This window comes from Nicotiana tabacum, chromosome 16, assembly GCF_000715075.1.
Source record: "Nicotiana tabacum cultivar K326 chromosome 16, ASM71507v2, whole genome shotgun sequence".
NCBI classification, from domain to species: domain Eukaryota; kingdom Viridiplantae; phylum Streptophyta; class Magnoliopsida; order Solanales; family Solanaceae; genus Nicotiana; species Nicotiana tabacum.
Genome location: NC_134095.1, coordinates 119,258,562 through 119,275,898, shown reverse-complemented (window position 1 = coordinate 119,275,898; position 17,337 = coordinate 119,258,562).

Sequence of the window (17,337 nt, the reverse complement as noted above, 5' to 3'; positions counted from 1 at the left end):
GGTACTATTACTCGGGATGAACTTGGATACAGAGAATAACTTGAATATAGTATCTGATGTGATGACCCGGCCAGTCGTCTCATGAGTTACTGCTCCATTTTCCTTATTTCTGCTTCTTTATGCTTCGTTATCCGTATTTTATGGTATCGGGTTGGTCGGATCGAATCCGGAATGATTTTGGTAAGGTTTGAGACACTTAGTCTCTTTTAAGGGAGTTTGAGTTGGAAAAGTCAACCAGAAGTTGACTTATGTGTTAGAGGGCTCGGATGCGAGTTCCGATGATTCGGTTAGCTTCAGGAGGTTATTATGGCTTAGGAGTGTGATCGGAATGGGTTTTGGAGGTTCGGAGTAGAATTAGGCTTGAATTGGTGAAGTTGATATTTTGGCGATTTCCGGTTGATAGGCGACATTTTGATATAGGGGTCGGAATGGAATTCTGAGAGTTGTAATAGCTTCGTTGTGTCATTTGGGATATGTGTGTAAAATATTAGGTCATTCGGACGTGGTTTGGTTGGGTTCTTGATCAAAAGCGTATTTTGGAAGATTTTAAAAATATAGGCTTGAATCCGATGTGATTTGGTAGATTTGATGTTGTTTGAGGCGTTTTGATGATTGGAACAAGTTTGAATAAGGTATTGGGTTATGTTTGTGCTTTTGGTTGAGGTCCCAGGGGCCTCGGGGTAATTTCGGATGGTTGACGAAGAAGTTGGATATTTGTGGAAGTTTCAAATTTTCTGCTTCTGGTATTTCCGCACCTGCGGATTGGGGACCGCAAGTGCGATGCCGCAGGTGCGAGGGAGAAGGCCGCAGATGCGAAATGGGACTGGCGAGCAGATACCGCAGAAGCGGTCAAGATGGCCGCATCTGCGAAACCGCAGATACGGAAGTCCAATCGCAGGTGCGATTTTGGGTTTTAAGTGAAGGACCGCAAAAGCGGTGGTTTGGCCATATATGCGGTACCGCAGAAGCGGGCATTGTACCACAGATGCAGAAAGGCTTGGGCAGATGAATTAAAATAGCCCTTCGCGAATTTTGGGTTATTTCACCATTTTTAACTTCGGCTTGAGAGCTTTTGGACGATTTGGAAGAGGGATTCAAGGGAACTTCGTTAAGGTAAGGATTTTGGACCTAAAACACATTTCTATGGTAGAATTTCATGGATTAAGGCTGTAATTAAAGGAATTAAAAGATTAAAATTGGGGAAACTAGGGCTTGAGAACTTAGGCCATTAATTGTGGATTTGAAGGACCATTTAGGGTCGGATTTGAGAACTTTTGATATGTATGAACTCGTGGGGAGATAAAAAATCTATTGATATGAAAAATTTCTGATTTTCAAGACGTGGGCCTGAGGCTCGGGTTTTGCTAATTTCATGATTTGTGCCTTTTATTGATGTTTACGCTTGGTCTTTGTTCCCTTAGCATATTTTGACGTCTTCGTTCTAATTTTGGATAGATTCGACGCGCATGGAGGCCGATTCGAGGTGCAAAGGCATCGCGAGCTAGAGATTTAGCCAGTTCGAGGTGAGTAATGATTGTAAATGATGTTCTGAGAGTTTGAAACCCTGAATTTGCACATCGTAGTGCTATATTGAGGTTAGACACACGCTTGATGACGAGCGTGGGGTCGTGTACTATTGGGGATTGTGACTTGGTCCGTCCCGGTTGATGATTTTACTGCATATTTGACTGAATCTTATATGCTATTATCATGATTTGGGCTGAATGTCATATTTTGGGCTTCGTGCCAACTATTTGAACCCTTCGGGGATTTTTATTACTATTTTCTCACTATTTTGACTATATACTTGAACTCAATCATGTTATTTTCTACTGTTTTCATACTCAGCCATGTTTACTCAATTTTAAGACTTAAATGATATTTTAAATGATGTTTGGGATGAGAAACACTATTTTACTATTGCCCGAGGGGTTTGTGAGTATTTTTGACTGAGTAAGGCCGAGGGCCTAGTTGTGACGAAACACTGATACTGATTTGAGGCCGAGGGCCTGAGATATATACGCCACGAGGTGGCTTGATTGATATGAGGCCAAGAGCCTAGTTGATGCCACGAGATGGCTTGATATTGCGCTTGGGCCGTAAGGGGCCCCTCCAGGAGTCTGCACACCCCCAGTGAATGCGGGTACCCATTGTGATGTGAGATTGAGCCCGAGGGGCTGGTATTGTTCTAAGATATTGCCTGAGGGGCGGATTTGTTGTCACTGTGCCCGAGGGGTGAACTTCTATTTGTTTAATTTACCTTAATTACCTGTCAATTACTTGGTTACTTGTTGAAAGAGGATTTTTACTTGACTTTCCACTGTTTTACTGCTTTTAAATGGTTTTACTGCTTCGTTATAGAATGCCTTGTGCCTTACGTGTTTTCTTACTTTCAATCATTATTTATATTTGTTACTCACTGAGTTGGAGTACTCACTTTACTCTCTGCACCCCTGTGTGCAGATTCAGGCGTTGCTGGTTCCGCTCCGGAGTGCTGATTTCCTCCAGTTCCAGGCGGGCCTTTCGGAGATTACGAGGTAGTTTTTGACGTCCGCAGCCCCGTGTCTCTACTCCTCTAGCACTTTTGTTCCTTTTCAAACATTTGTAGTAGTTTATGATTTTAGCAGACTTGTATTATAGCTCATAGATGCTCGTGACTTGTGACACCCCGGTTAGAGCTGTATTGGGTTGTACTTCCGCACTTTATTGGCATTATTCGCTACTTAATATTGCTATATCATCTTTTAGATTGCTTTTATGTTATTTAACTATTTAAAAAGTGAATTGGATTTAATTGGCTGGCCTTGTCTTCACGAGAGGCGCCATCACGACCGGGATCAGATTTAGAGTCATGACAAGTTGGTATCAGAGCCTAGGTTACATAGGTCTCACGAGTCATGAGCAGGTTTAGTAGAGTCTCGCGGATCGGTACGGAGACGTCTGTATTTATCCTCGAGAGGCTGCAGAACCATTAGTAGGAAAATTTCATATTCTTGAAATTCTTGTTGTGCGAACTTGTTGATCCGAGTACTAAACGTCTGTTATTCTATTCTCTCACAGATGGTGATGACACGTGCTACCGTATGGGGTGGACGACCACCAGTGCCACCAGCTGAGGCCATCAGAGGTCATGGACACGGTCGTGGTCGTGGTAGAGGCAGAGCAGCGAGGGCAGCACCTGTAGATCCACCAGCTGCCCCAGCTCAGGATCAGGCTCCAGCTGTGGATGCTCCAGCAGTACTAGTTCAGGAACTAACTGTGCCCATCATGATTTCGGGTCTTCAAAAGGCCTTGGCACAGATCTTATCAGTTTGTACTAGCCTGGATTAGGCGGTTTTAGCCACTACAGCCGCAGCTACTTCACAGGCCGGGGAAGGCAATCAGACTCCCGTCGCTTGCACACCTGAGCAGGTTGTGCAGGGACTTCAGATGCCGGGGGCACCTCCTGCCCATCTAGTTACACCAGCTCAGGAGTTTGTGGTAACAGTTATGCCAGATGATGAGCAACGTCGACTTGAGAGGTTTGGTAGACACTAGCCTCCGACATTCAGCGGTGCAGGGCGATGATGCCCAGAGTTTTTTGGATAAGTGTCAGCGGATGCTTCGTACAGCAGAGATTCTTGAGACTAGTGGTGTGGCATTTACTACCTTTCAGTTTTCTGGGGCTGCCTTCACTTGGTGGGAGGCGTATGAGAGGCGTAGGCCTGTTGGTGCAGTGCCCCTTACTTGGTAGCAGTTTTCCATTCTCTTTCTGGAGAAGTATGTGTCGTAGTCCCGTAGAGAGGAGCTGCATAGGCAGTTTAAGTGGTTGCGATAGGGGGATATGACTGTGTCACAGTACGAGTTGAGGTTTTCTGAGTTGGCTTCGTCATGCCATCTGGTTGGTTCCGACAGATCGAGAGAAGATCAGGAGGTTTGTTGATGGTTTTACTTATCATCTTCGTATTCTTATGACTAGGGAGAGGGTGACTGGTGCTACCTTCGAGGAGGTTTTGGATATCGCCCATGAGATTGAGACGGTTCACCGTCAGGAGCGAGAGGAGAGGGAGGCCAAGAGGCCTCGAGGATCTGGCAGCTATAGTGGTACTCCTTCGATGGGTCAGTTTCAGCACGGTAGAGGCCAATCATTCAGGTCTGCTCAGCCAGCTCGCCCAGGTTCGTAGGGCATCTTCGGGTCATGGTATCACGGTACTCAGCAGGGCCAGTTATCACTTAGTGCCCTTCCAGCTCAGAGTTCATCCCGTGCTCCATCAGCTCAAGGCTCTTCTATGCTGAGTGCATCTGCTAGTCACTCCGGTGCGAGGGGTTCCCTTCAGTCCCCTTCTCCAGCACCTGGGAGTTGTTTTGAGTGTGGTGAGATGGGTCACATGTGGAGGCAGCATCCTCGTCATTTTGCTAGTTCATCCCAGCAGAGGGGTCAGTCATCGGCTTCAGCGCCAGTTGCTTTATCAACAACCCCTCCGTCAGCTAGGGGTGGAGGCCAGTCAGCTAGGGGTCGCCCCAGAGGGGGAGGTTGATCAGGAGGTGGTCAGGCCCATTTCTATGTGCTCTCAGGAAGACCCGATGCTATTGCTTTAGAAGTCGCCAGAGCTGTCACACCTCCTTTTTCCGGCACCGCGAGGAGCGTAGGGAGTTTTTCCAATTAAAGGACAGTCGAAACGGGATTGGTTTAATTATTTCAGAGTCGCCACTTGGGAGATTTAGGGTGTCCCAAGTCACCAATTTTAATCCCGAATCGAGGAAAAGAATGACTCTATATTACAGTCTGCGTACCAGAAATCCGGATAAGGAATTCTGTTAACCCGGGAGAAGGTGTTAGGCATTCCCGAGTTCCGTGGTTCTAGCACGGTCGCTCAACTGTTATATTCGGCTTATTTATCTGATTTTTAATACAATTATGAACCATGTGCAAATTTTATCTTTTACCGCTTTATTATTATAATTATTATTTTTTAGGAATGTGAACATCGCTTAAAACATATCTTTGGATTGTGTCACATGAAATGCACCCACAATACGAAACATATTTTATTTGATGTTTTAGGATTTAGATTTGGGTCGCATGAAATGCGCATCCGAGTTTAAGAAGGTAAAATTAATTAAATCGCGCCTAAAGAGTCTAACGCGTCATTATCTTTGGGGAAGGAAGTGAAATTCACTAAACAATCCATCCCAAATTCTAAGTAATTCTTTTTAAATAATAAATGAATAAATGAGATTGGAGAATCCTGTAAATTTGTATTATTTACATCTATTTATTTTTAGCGAAATCCTTTTAAGAAAATCCTTTAATGACTACATTTTTATTATTACTAAGTTTTTTATAAATATAAAATCAATATCTACATTCTTGAAAATGACATATTAAATAGAAGAGAAAAACAAATATTAACAGAAAGTAATAAAATTATAATCATAAATACAACATGGAATTATCGAAAAGTAAAACAATAAAAATAAAAAAAATTAATTATTCCATAGTTGGATTAAAATTCAAATTGTTAGTAAGACTTAAGCTTATTGAAACTAATTATTTACAAATACTGAAAATTGAAAGAAATAAAAATAAAAACTTGAGTACTAAATCATATTTCTAAAAATTTAAACAATTTAACATTAACTAACTTTGTTTTAATTCATCATGTCCTAATACTTGTTCGCAGACTAATTCATGTTATAACTGAAATTGACTACATGATTCGGATTAACTTATCGTTGACGAAAAACCTTATGAATAAGGAACCTAGTTAATTTTTGCCAAACTGATTCAATAACGCCATTTTTACGTTATTTCTTCTATTTTTTTTGTTAAACAGTTTTAACTAATAATCAGGCTTAAATATATTTCCTAATAATCTGGTAAAGGCGTTATTTAATATGTCGCTATAATATGCCTAGTTATGCCGATGACAGTGATTTACAGAATAATAATACATGAATAACCTAAATACAATACAAAAATTAAATTAAACTAAATTAAAAATTTAACACTCCATTCTTCATTTCAGCTTACAAAATGCCAAAATTACAGTTGTGTACCTGATATTGTCAATATAAGAAGAAGAAAGTCAGCAACGTAATACGTAACACAGCAACAGCAACAATAACCAGCAATAACCAGTCAACGAAAATCCCAGTGACAGCTTTGAAAAATTCAAAATAAAATCCAGGAATGCCGAAAATAACGGACAGAAACCAAGGGAAATTTTCAGATTTTTGAAAGGCTAGTTAATCTTCAACCCTTAATTTCTACACCTGTATACCAGAATATTTATCAGGTGTGTACTACTTTCTCTTCTAATTTTCAATTTTTTTTCTTTGTATGTTTTTCTTTTCTTGAAAGTTTCAATGTTTTTTTTTTCGGAATAAATGTTCAGCTTTTTTTTCAATCTCTTTTTTTTTTCTGTCTGTCTTTCCTCTCTTCTATCATTTTTCAGACCTCTATATATAATCCTCACCCTTTAATCAATTAAAATCAATCCTTTTCTCTACCAAACCCATTATCTTCCCACTCATCCCCATTACATTAAATAAATATATCACACCACCCCATTTCATTTTGTCCCCCATGCTTCTTTTAAAATAATGCAAGATTCCCCTTTAAATTAAATCTTGTCCCCCCTTTATATTAAATAATAATATCACAACCCACCCCATTTCATTTTGTCCCCCATGCTTCAAATAAACAATTACAAATTGTACAATCCCTAAACTACCCCTTCCGACCTTACTGAAATTACCAAACTACCCCTGAACGTATTACAAATTTACCAAACTACCCATCAGCTATAACACATCAATTAATCAAACTTAACCAAAATATAGACAATATGATCAATTTCTAACAATGTTCAAACAACAATATGAACACGGATGAACATCATAACAACAATATCACATGAACATGATTTTAACAACATTTCAACAACAAATCACATGAACACAAATTGAACAACCAAGAACAACTAAAATTTGATTGAACAATATTTAGCAACAAACAATCCTATTTTCGGATTCAACAAACAACAACAAACAAAATATGAAGATTTCTAAATTCAATCATATTGAACTTAAAAATCAACTCTAACAACATTACAACAAACAATTCTTATATTAAACTTAAAACAAGATTATGAGAACAATTCAAGCAATAATCATAAATGGTAAACAAGAAATCAAACTATACAAAATTCGGATTCAAGATCATCCAAACAAAGTATGAACATGAATGAATCTATTTTAAGACAACAAACATGACGGATTAAACGATTAAAACAATATATTCCTTTAATACAACTAAATTCTTTAAACAAATAACAAGATCGACGAAGAAACAATTATGAACTTAAACTTGAACTTAACAATATTAACAATTTCTAACAATACATAAACACATGAAAAAAATTGAAGAAATATTTAATTAAATTTCAATTTGAATCTAACAAACATCAAACTAACAAATATTCACTTAAACAATAATACAAACATGAAATGAATATGAAAACAATTAATTAAACTTCTATTTTGAAATCTGAAAATTAATTTTAACAAAGCACATGAACATGAACAAACTAGAAAAATGATTTTAACGATGAACAACGAACAAAACAAGAATTGAATTCTTTAACGATTTTGGATCTGGAAAATACCAAACAAAAATATGGACGATAAATGAGATTCAAAAATCAACTAACCGGAAATGAAACGACGAACAACGATTGTAAACAAATCCGTCCGGGCTTCGACTCAACGAAAAACCCTCGACCTTTGACAAATCGAAGAAGACGAAGCAACAACGAAACAATAGCAACTGCTGCGACGAGCAGCAGTCCGTCGAGAAGCAGCAGAAGCAGACGCCCTGGCAGCAGCGCGACGGAGGAAGAAGAAACTGCATGAAGCAGTAGCAGCTGGGAGCCGAACGCAGCAGTAATGACGAGGATGCAGCAACGACGGGCAACTCGACGAGACCGGCAGAACAACCGCGATAGCAATGTCGATGAAGCTTGGAAGAAACAGTCGCAACAGCAGGATGGTGGGGAAGCAGGCAGCCATGGCAATCTTAGCTCAAACTTGAGCTCGACGAGCTTCATTAATGGCGAATAGGGCTGGGGTCGTTTAGTCGAGCCGGGGTCGTGAGGGTGATGTGCGTGTGTGTGTGAGTGTGACGGGGTGTTCATGGTGGAGGGTGGTCGATGTTGGTGAGGGCAGCCATGGTTGTGCTTTGGAGTTTTGAGGAAGAAGAAGGAGAAATGGGGGGGGGGATGCTTAGGCATTTTTAGGGTTTTCCTTTTTTTTTTGTTTTGTGTCTTTGAAATGCAAGATAGGGATATTGGGTCTTTTGGGTTATGGACTGGGTCGACCCAGTTCGAAATGGACTGGGTCGTAGGGAAAATTGGGCCATTTTTTGGGCCTGTGGCTTGAAGTTGAAGAAGGGGCCTAATTCCGACTTTCTTTATATTTTCGCTCTCTTTTCTTCTTTTATTTTTTTAAAACTAAATTATAAAAATACTTAAACTATTATTAAGAACTAAATTAAGTTATAAAAGCGCAAATTAATTCCCAATAACAATTAACGCACAATTAAGTATTAATTAAGCATAAAATTGTATATTTGGACATTAAATGCTAAAAATGCAAATGATGCCTATTTTTTGTAATTTTTAATTTTTGTAAAACAAATTTAATTACTAACAATTGTAGAATTAAATCCTATATGTAAAATGCGACATATTTTTGTATTTTTTATTAATTTAGCAAATAAACATGCACAGATAAATACAAATAATTATTCAAAATATTACAAAACATCACAAAATTGCACACCAAGAAAAATTACTTTATTTATTTGAATTTTTTGGGAGTAATTCTCATATAGGGCAAAAATCACGTGCTTACAGCTGCCCCTCTTTGCCCGAAGACACAAAGGGTTTTCGTGCAAAGATAAAGCGAGCGATTTTTGCCCATCCGAGTACTCCGTTGAAGCATTTTTTGAAAAAGATTTGACCGAACATTTGCTTCAAAGGTTTCCTACATATCCTGGGCTAAACAGGAATCAGGTCAATGTAGTTCGAGAAATTTTGGTAGCTGGGACTACCGTTGGACTGCAATGTTACTGTTGTTGCATGCTATTATTATTGCTTACCGATCTCCTTGTTACACCGTGCTTAAAAAAACAAGAAGCTAGGCTAGAGTACAATTTGTTTTTGTTGCCTTGCTTCCTTGTCTGCTTGCATTTCTTTCGGTGCTTTTCTTCCGATGCTTTTCTTCCTTTTGACACATGGACTTGAGTTTATGCTGGGACCTCTTGTTGCAACCTTCTGCTTCCCGGTGCTGGGGATTTTATTGTTTACTGCTGGGGATTCCTGTTGTAACCTTCCGCCTTCTGGTGGGGTTACTGATTCCAAACTCTGTAATACAAGACTAAAAAGTTGCTTCAATGCAAAATTATGAAATGTATGCCCGCATTATACTGGTGGACGACCTAGAACTGAAATGTATTCCCGCATTTTACTGGTGGGCGACCTAGAACAGAAAGTATTCCCTCATTTTACTGGTGGGCGACCTAGAACTGAAATGTATTCCCGCATTATACTGGTGGGCGACCTAGAACTTAAAAGTATTCCCGCATTCTACTGGTGGGCGACCTAGAACTGAAATGTATTCCCGCATTTTACTGGTGGGCGACCTAGAACTGAAATGTATTCCCGCATTTTACTGGTGGGCGACCTAGAACAGAAAGTATTCCCGCATTTTACTGGTGGGCGACCTAGAACTGAAATGTATTCCCGCATTTTACTGGTGGGCGACCTAGAACTGAAATGTATTCCCGCATTATACTGGTGGGCGACCTAGAACTTAAAAGTATTCCCGCATTCTACTGGTGGGCGACCTAGAACTGAAATGTATTCCCGCATTTTACTGGTGGGCGACCTAGAACTGAAATGTATTCCCGCATTTTACTGGTGGGCGACCTAGAACTGAAATGTATTCCCGCATTCTACTGGTGGGCGACCTAGAACTGAAATGTATTCCCGCATTTTACTGGTGGGCGACCTAGAACAGAAAGTATTCCCGCATTTTACTGGTGGGCGACCTAGAACTGAAATGTATTCCCGCATTTTACTGGTGGGCGACCTAGAACTGAAATGTATTCCCGCATTATACTGGTGGGCGACCTAGAACTTAAAAGTATTCCCGCATTCTACTGGTGGGCGACCTAGAACTGAAATGTATTCCCGCATTTTACTGGTGGGCGACCTAGAACTGAAATGTATTCCCGCATTTTACTGGTGGGCGACCTAGAACTGAAATGTATTCCCGCATTTTACTGGTGGGCGACCTAGAACTGAAATGTATTCCCGCATTTTACTGGTGGGCGACCTAGAACTGAAATGTATTCCCGCATTATACTGGTGGGCGACCTAGAACTGAAAGTATTCCCGCATTTTACTGGTGGGCGACCTAGAACTGAAATGTATTCCCGCATTTTACTGGTGGGCGACCTAGAACATGAAATGTATTCCCGCATTATACTGGTGGGCGACCTAGAACTTAAAAGTATTCCCGCATTTTACTGGTGGGCGACCTAGAACATAAAGTGTATTCCCGCATTATACTGGTGGGCGACCTAGAACTAAAGTATTCCCGCATTTTACTGGTGGGCGACCTAGAACTGAAATGTATTCCCGCATTTTACTGGTGGGCGACCTAGAACATGAAATGTATTCCCGCATTATACTGGTGGGCGACCTAGAACTTAAAAGTATTCCCGCATTTTACTGGTGGGCGACCTAGAACATAAAGTGTATTCCCGCATTATACTGGTGGGCGACCTAGAACTAAAGTATTCCCGCATTTTACTGGTGGGCGACCTAGAACTGAAATGTATTCCCGCATTTTACTGGTGGGCGACCTAGAACATGAAATGTATTCCCGCATTATACTGGTGGGCGACCTAGAACTTAAAAGTATTCCCGCATTTTACTGGTGGGCGACCTAGAACATAAAGTGTATTCCCGCATTATACTGGTGGGCGACCTAGAACTGAAAGTGTATTCCCGCATTATACTGGTGGGCGCCTAATTGGTAAAGAATAATTTGAATTTGTTTCCTCGATTCTCCGAGAAAATTTCCACTTGTGGCAGAAAATTTTCTGCCCCAATTCTGGCGATCTTTCTTATGGCGTATCTTTAGGCCATCATCGACACTTTATTTTCCTGTTCAAATCAAAGAAAATTTAGTTAGTTTTTTTTTTTTTGAAATATGGCGAGTGGTCATGTCACTCCTGATGGGGATGATTGTTCCCTTTCCCTTATTCTTGTTCGGCGTTCTCAAAACTTGTTGGGGATGATGTTATTTGCTGGGGATAACATTCTACTGGGGATGGTTTTTCCATTTATCCCTTCACCATTTTGTATCTCAAAAATTTCTGGAGGTTATTTTGCCGAAGATGAATTTTCCTTTCTTCCCTTCCCCTTCTGTGTTGTCCGACCACCTCGTAGCTTGGTCGATATTCGGTCGGAGTACTCTGGGGATCGTCTTGGAACTTGGCTTACAATTTCCTCAACATGTTTTTTTTTTCCGGCTCTTCCCTGTACTTTCCTTGCCATTTTAGGACAGCATTATTCGGCCTAGCAACCAACGTCTTTTGCCTTATTGCCTTGTCTCTTGCCTGCCCTTTTCACTTTTTATGTTGTACCATTTTGGCAACTGGTAGTAAGCTCTGAAAGACCTTCCTTAAAACATAAATTTCTAGAAAAATTCTTTTAAACAAAGAAATGAAAAGATAGAAAAATGAGAAAATCTTTCCGAACAAATGATGGAAAAAAAAATGAACTTATCTGGGTGATATAACCGATTCCAACGATCATGTTGTGCATTCCGGATTTAATCAACCCAGTCTATTTGTGTCGATCAAACTTTCTGATGTCTTCACTTGTTGGGGATAAATAGGTGCCCAATTATTCGCAAAATGCGGATATTTTCCGTCAATCTATCTTGTCGCCTCATAGTGCCCTTCGCGGGGTTTTCACTAACAAGGCTCTCTCATTTCTCACAACTCCCGTCGCCTTATGGTGCCTATGAAGGTTTTCACCGATAAGACTCTCTCATTTTGTATTTCTCAGCTTACGTCGCCTTATGGCGCCTGTGAAGGTTTTCGTCGATAAGACTCTCTCATCTTATTATTTTTTTAGCTTGGGATTGGAGTGTTGCCGATAAGATTTATCTCTGCCGGGAATTCTTTTGGCTATAAATTCTTTCCATTCATGATCCTCATTCAGTCAGGGACCGACGTTTTATTCTTGGTTTTCATTTGCCTATCTTAACACCTCTCGGATACTGATCGGGAGGTCTTTTTTGGATATCAATATAGGTTTTAGAAGAAAAGGATATAAAATTCAAAATAACTTTGATGGGTAAAGTATTACAACTCTTGGAATCAAACTCCTTTTTTTTTCAAAATTTAGAAACATAATTTCTGCCCCAGTTTTCTTACTTGGGGATTTTTCTTTTGATTTTGATTTTTTTTTATTCTTTTTTTTATTACCTTATGACCGAGCCGTGAGGCGCCTACGTATCCTTTTTGAGGAATCAGGTCGAACGTAGTTCACTGACTCCTTTGTTTTCTTGCGACCTTCAAAAAGTTTTTTTTTTTTCATACATTTTTTCATTAATGATTCCAAGAGAGGGGTATAAAAAGATAAGTATGGCTCAAAGGGGTAAAGCAAAGGTTAAAAGTGTTTGGATAGAAGAAAGAATTGTCTCCGTCATTTCATTATCCGATAAGCACTAAGTACAAACAAACAAATAAACAACAAAAGAAATTACACATAATATCTTTTGACTGCATCAGAATTGATAGCCATGTCGACACATCTTCCTTCAACATCCGTCAGACGTAAAACGCCATTGGATAATACTCTGGTCACAATATACGGCCCTTGCCAATTCGGGGCGAACTTGCCTTTTGCCTCAATCTGATGTGGGAGGATCCGTTTCAATACTTGTTGCCCTACTTCAAATTTTCTGGGGCGCACCTTCTTATTGTATGCTTTTGCCATTCTCTTTTGATACAACTGGCCATGACATACTGCTGCCAATCTTTTTTCATCCATTAAACTCAGCTGCTCTAGTCGGGTTTTGACCCATTCATCATCGTCAATCCCGGCCTCAGCGATAATTCGAAGGGAAGGAATTTCAACTTCCGCTGGTATTACTGCTTCGGTTCCGTATACCAACAAATAAGGAGTCGCACCTATTGAAGTACGAACAGTAGTGCGGTATCCTAACAACGCAAATGGTAGCTTTTCATGCCATTGTCTGGATCCTTCAATCATTTTCCTCAATATCTTCTTTATATTTTTGTTGGCTGCCTCAACTGCTCCATTCGCCTTGGGCCGATACGGGGTGGAATTACGGTGTGTAATCTTAAACTGTTCACATACTTCTCTCATCAAGTTGCTGTTAAGATTAGCACCATTGTCCGTGATTATTATGTTTGGGATCCCAAATCTACAAATGATATGGGAATGGACGAAATCCACCACTGCCTTCTTGGTTACAGACTTAAAAGTTTTGGCTTCAACCCACTTAGTGAAATAATCGATGGCTACCAGAATGAACCTGTGACCGTTCGAAGCTGCCGGCTCGATAGGCCCAATGACATCCATGCCCCATGCTACAAATGGCCATGGTGCGGACATTGTGTGCAATTCCGTTGGTGGAGAATGAATCAGATCTCCATGTATCTGACACTGATGGCATTTTCGTACGAAACTGATACAATCATGCTCCATAGTGAGCCAATAATATCCCGCTCGCAGAATCTTCTTTGCCAACACATATCCGCTCATATGGGGCCCACAGACTCCAGCATGTACCTCTGTCATCACTATCGTGGCTTGACCTGCATCAATACATCTCAGCAATCCCAGATCTGGGGTTCTTTTGTACAACATTCCTCCACTGAGGAAAAATCCATTTGCCAGTCGTCGAATGGCTCTCTTTTGATCTCCGGTTGCCTGCTCCGGGTATATTCCCATCCTGAGATATTCCTTGATATCATAAAACCATGGCTCGCCATCCATTTCTTCTTCTATTATGTTACAGTAGGCATGCTGATTACGAACCTGAATATACAATGGGTCAACATGGATTTTGTCTGGATGGTGCAACATCGATGCTAAAGTGGCCAAAGCATCGGCAACCTCATTGTGAACTCTCGGGATGTGTCTGAACTCCACTGATTGAAATCGCTTACTCAGATCGTGCAAACATTGTCGATATGGTATAAGCTTCAAATCCCGTGTTTCCCATTCACCCTGGATCTGATGTACTAGGAGGTCCGAGTCTCCCAAGACCAAGACGTCCTGAACATCCATGTCTGCAGCCAATCGTAGGCCCAGAATACATGCCTCATATTCAGCCATGTTGTTGGTACAATAGAAACCTAGCTGAGCTGTAACAGGATAGTGATGTCCTGTTTCTGAAATAAGTACTGCTCCTACTCCAACTCCTTTTGCATTAGCAGCCCCGTCAAAGAAAAGCTTCCACCCTGGCTCCTCATTCAGTTCTAACTCCTCTATATGTATCACTTCTTCATCAGGAAAATACGTCCTCAAAGGCTCGTATTCTTCATCAATAGGATTCTCAGCCAAGTGATCGGCCAATGCTTGAGCTTTCATGGCCGTTCTCGTCACATAGACAATGTCGAACTCTGTGAGTAATATCTGCCATTTTGCCAATCTTCCTGTGGGCATAGGCTTCTGGAAAATATACTTTAATGGATCCAGACGTGAAATAAGGTAAGTAGTATGTGACGACAGATAATGCTTAAACTTCTGTGCTACCCAAGTTAGAGCACAACATGTCTTCTCAAGTTGAGTGTACTTATTCTCATAGACTGTAAACTTCTTGTTGAGATAATAGATGGCTTGCTCTTTTCTTCCTGTGATGTCGTGTTGACCCAACACGCAACCAAACGAATGATCCAGGACCGTTAGATAAAGGATTAATGGCCTCCCCGACTTAGGTGGAACCAATACAGGTGGATTGGATAAATAACCTTTGATCTGGTCAAATGCCTCCTGACATTCTGCCGTCCATTCTATCGCGGCATCTTTCCTCAGCAATCGAAAGATGGGTTCACAAGTTGTTGTGAGCTGAGCGATGAATCTGCTGATATAGTTCAATCTTCCCAACAGACTCATTACTTCTGTTTTGTTCCTTGGTGGCGGCAATTCCTGGATGGATTTGATCTTTGACGGATCCAACTCAATGCCTCGCCGACTGATGATAAATCCTAATAGCTTTCCAGATGGAACACCAAATGCACATTTGGCTGGGTTGAGCTTAATGTCGTACCTTCGAAGTCTTTGGAAAAACTTCCTAAGGTCTGCTACGTGGTCTTCCTGACGCTTGGATTTGATGATCACATCATCTACGTACACTTCAATCTCTTTGTGTATCATATCATGGAACACAGTAGTCATTGCTCTCATGTACGTTGCCCCAGCGTTCTTCAAACCGAATGGCATTACCCGATAACAATAAGTCCCCCATGGCGTAATGAAAGCTGTTTTCTCTGCATCTTCTTCATCCATCAAAATATGATGATACCCAGCGTAGCAATCTACAAAGGAGCCGATTTCTCGCCCGGCGCAATTGTCGATCAAGATATGGATATTGGGCAATGGAAAGTTATCCTTTGGGCTTGCCCTGTTCAGATTACGGTAGTCGACGCATACCCTGATCTTCCCATCTTTCTTTGGTACTGGCACTACATTAGCCAACCAATCAGGATATCGAGAGACCCGAATAACCTTTGCTTGCAGCTGCTTGGTTACTTCTTCTTTAATCTTCACACTCATATCTATCTTGAACTTCCTCAGTTTCTGCTTGACGGGAAGGCATGCCGGGTCAATGGGCAATTTGTGAACCACTAGCTTGGTGCTTAAACCCGGCATGTCGTCATACGACCATGCAAAAATATCTTTAAACTCAATGAGTGCTTTGATTAATTCTTCCCTGATGCCAGGCTCAATGTGGATGCTGATTTTGGTTTCTCGGACATTATCCGCATCCCCTAGATTTACAGCCTCGGTGTCATTCAGATTAGGCTTGGGTTTCTCTTCAAATTGGCATAGTTCTCGGTTTATTTCTTCGAAGGCTTTATCCTCATCATATTCAGACTCATAATCGATCTCTTGTATCATTAAATCAGAGTCAGATTGATTTATTAGACTAGGTCGAAGATCCGTCGTGCATGTCATGTCATTAGAACCAGTAAAAAGAGAATTGTTCAAAAAGAGAAAAGAATAAAACAAAATTAAAATGAGACAAGAAAAGAATTTTATTAAAATGCGGGATAACAGGGTTCACACTTTTACAAGATAAAATAAGATTTGGATTACACCCTGAATAATCCGAAAAATAAGAAAGCAAAAATCAAAGCCTACTACCAGGACTCTCCCCGAGTAGGAAGAGGAGTAACCGTCCAATTGTTGGTTTTGGCCTCAGGCCCCATAAACTGTATGTCTGTTCCGCTGGAACCCTCTCCGACTTCTACCATATTGACATCAGTGAACAATCTTTTGAAGCTCTGATTCAGATCCCCGTCAATCCCAATCAATGGCCCGAGAACTTTCGGGACCGGTGACCCCTTGGCGCTTGCTCTAACAAAAGATCTTGAGAGACGTGGCACAGGTTTGGGAAGAAACCAAACTTTCTTCTTCATTTTCCGCGCTCGTTTTACATCTGCCGCAGTCGGTTTGAACCCCAACCCAAAGGTCTCCAAATTCTTGGGCAAAGAAACAGGTTGAACAATTCCCTGAAGTTCAGCTCCCAAGCCTTTTCCTGGCATAAACCCATTACCCAGCATTTCTGAAACCATCATAACCGTTGCGGAATCTATCCTAGGATGCTGAATGATTTCACCCTCGGGGATCTTGTTTGCCGACACTGCATCAAAAATCTGGTAGACCCAGGGACCTTTGTCATCATTGGTCTCTATGAAGGGTACAATGGCACCTCCTACGGTGCACGCAGTGTCCTCGCCGTGCAACACGACCTCTTGTCTATCCCACTCGAACTTGACCATCTGATGCAAGGTGGATGGCACTGCTTTGGCTGCATGGATCCATGGTCGTCCCAACAGAAAGTTATAAGATACCGTAGCATCTAATACCTGGAATTCCATGGTAAACTGGACTGGACCGATGGTCAACTCAAGTATAATATCCCCCACGGTGGCTGTTCCATTTCCGTCAAATCCTCGGACGCAAATGCTATTCTTTTGGATTCTTCCGTGGTCGATCTTCAATTGGTTCAGGGTGGATA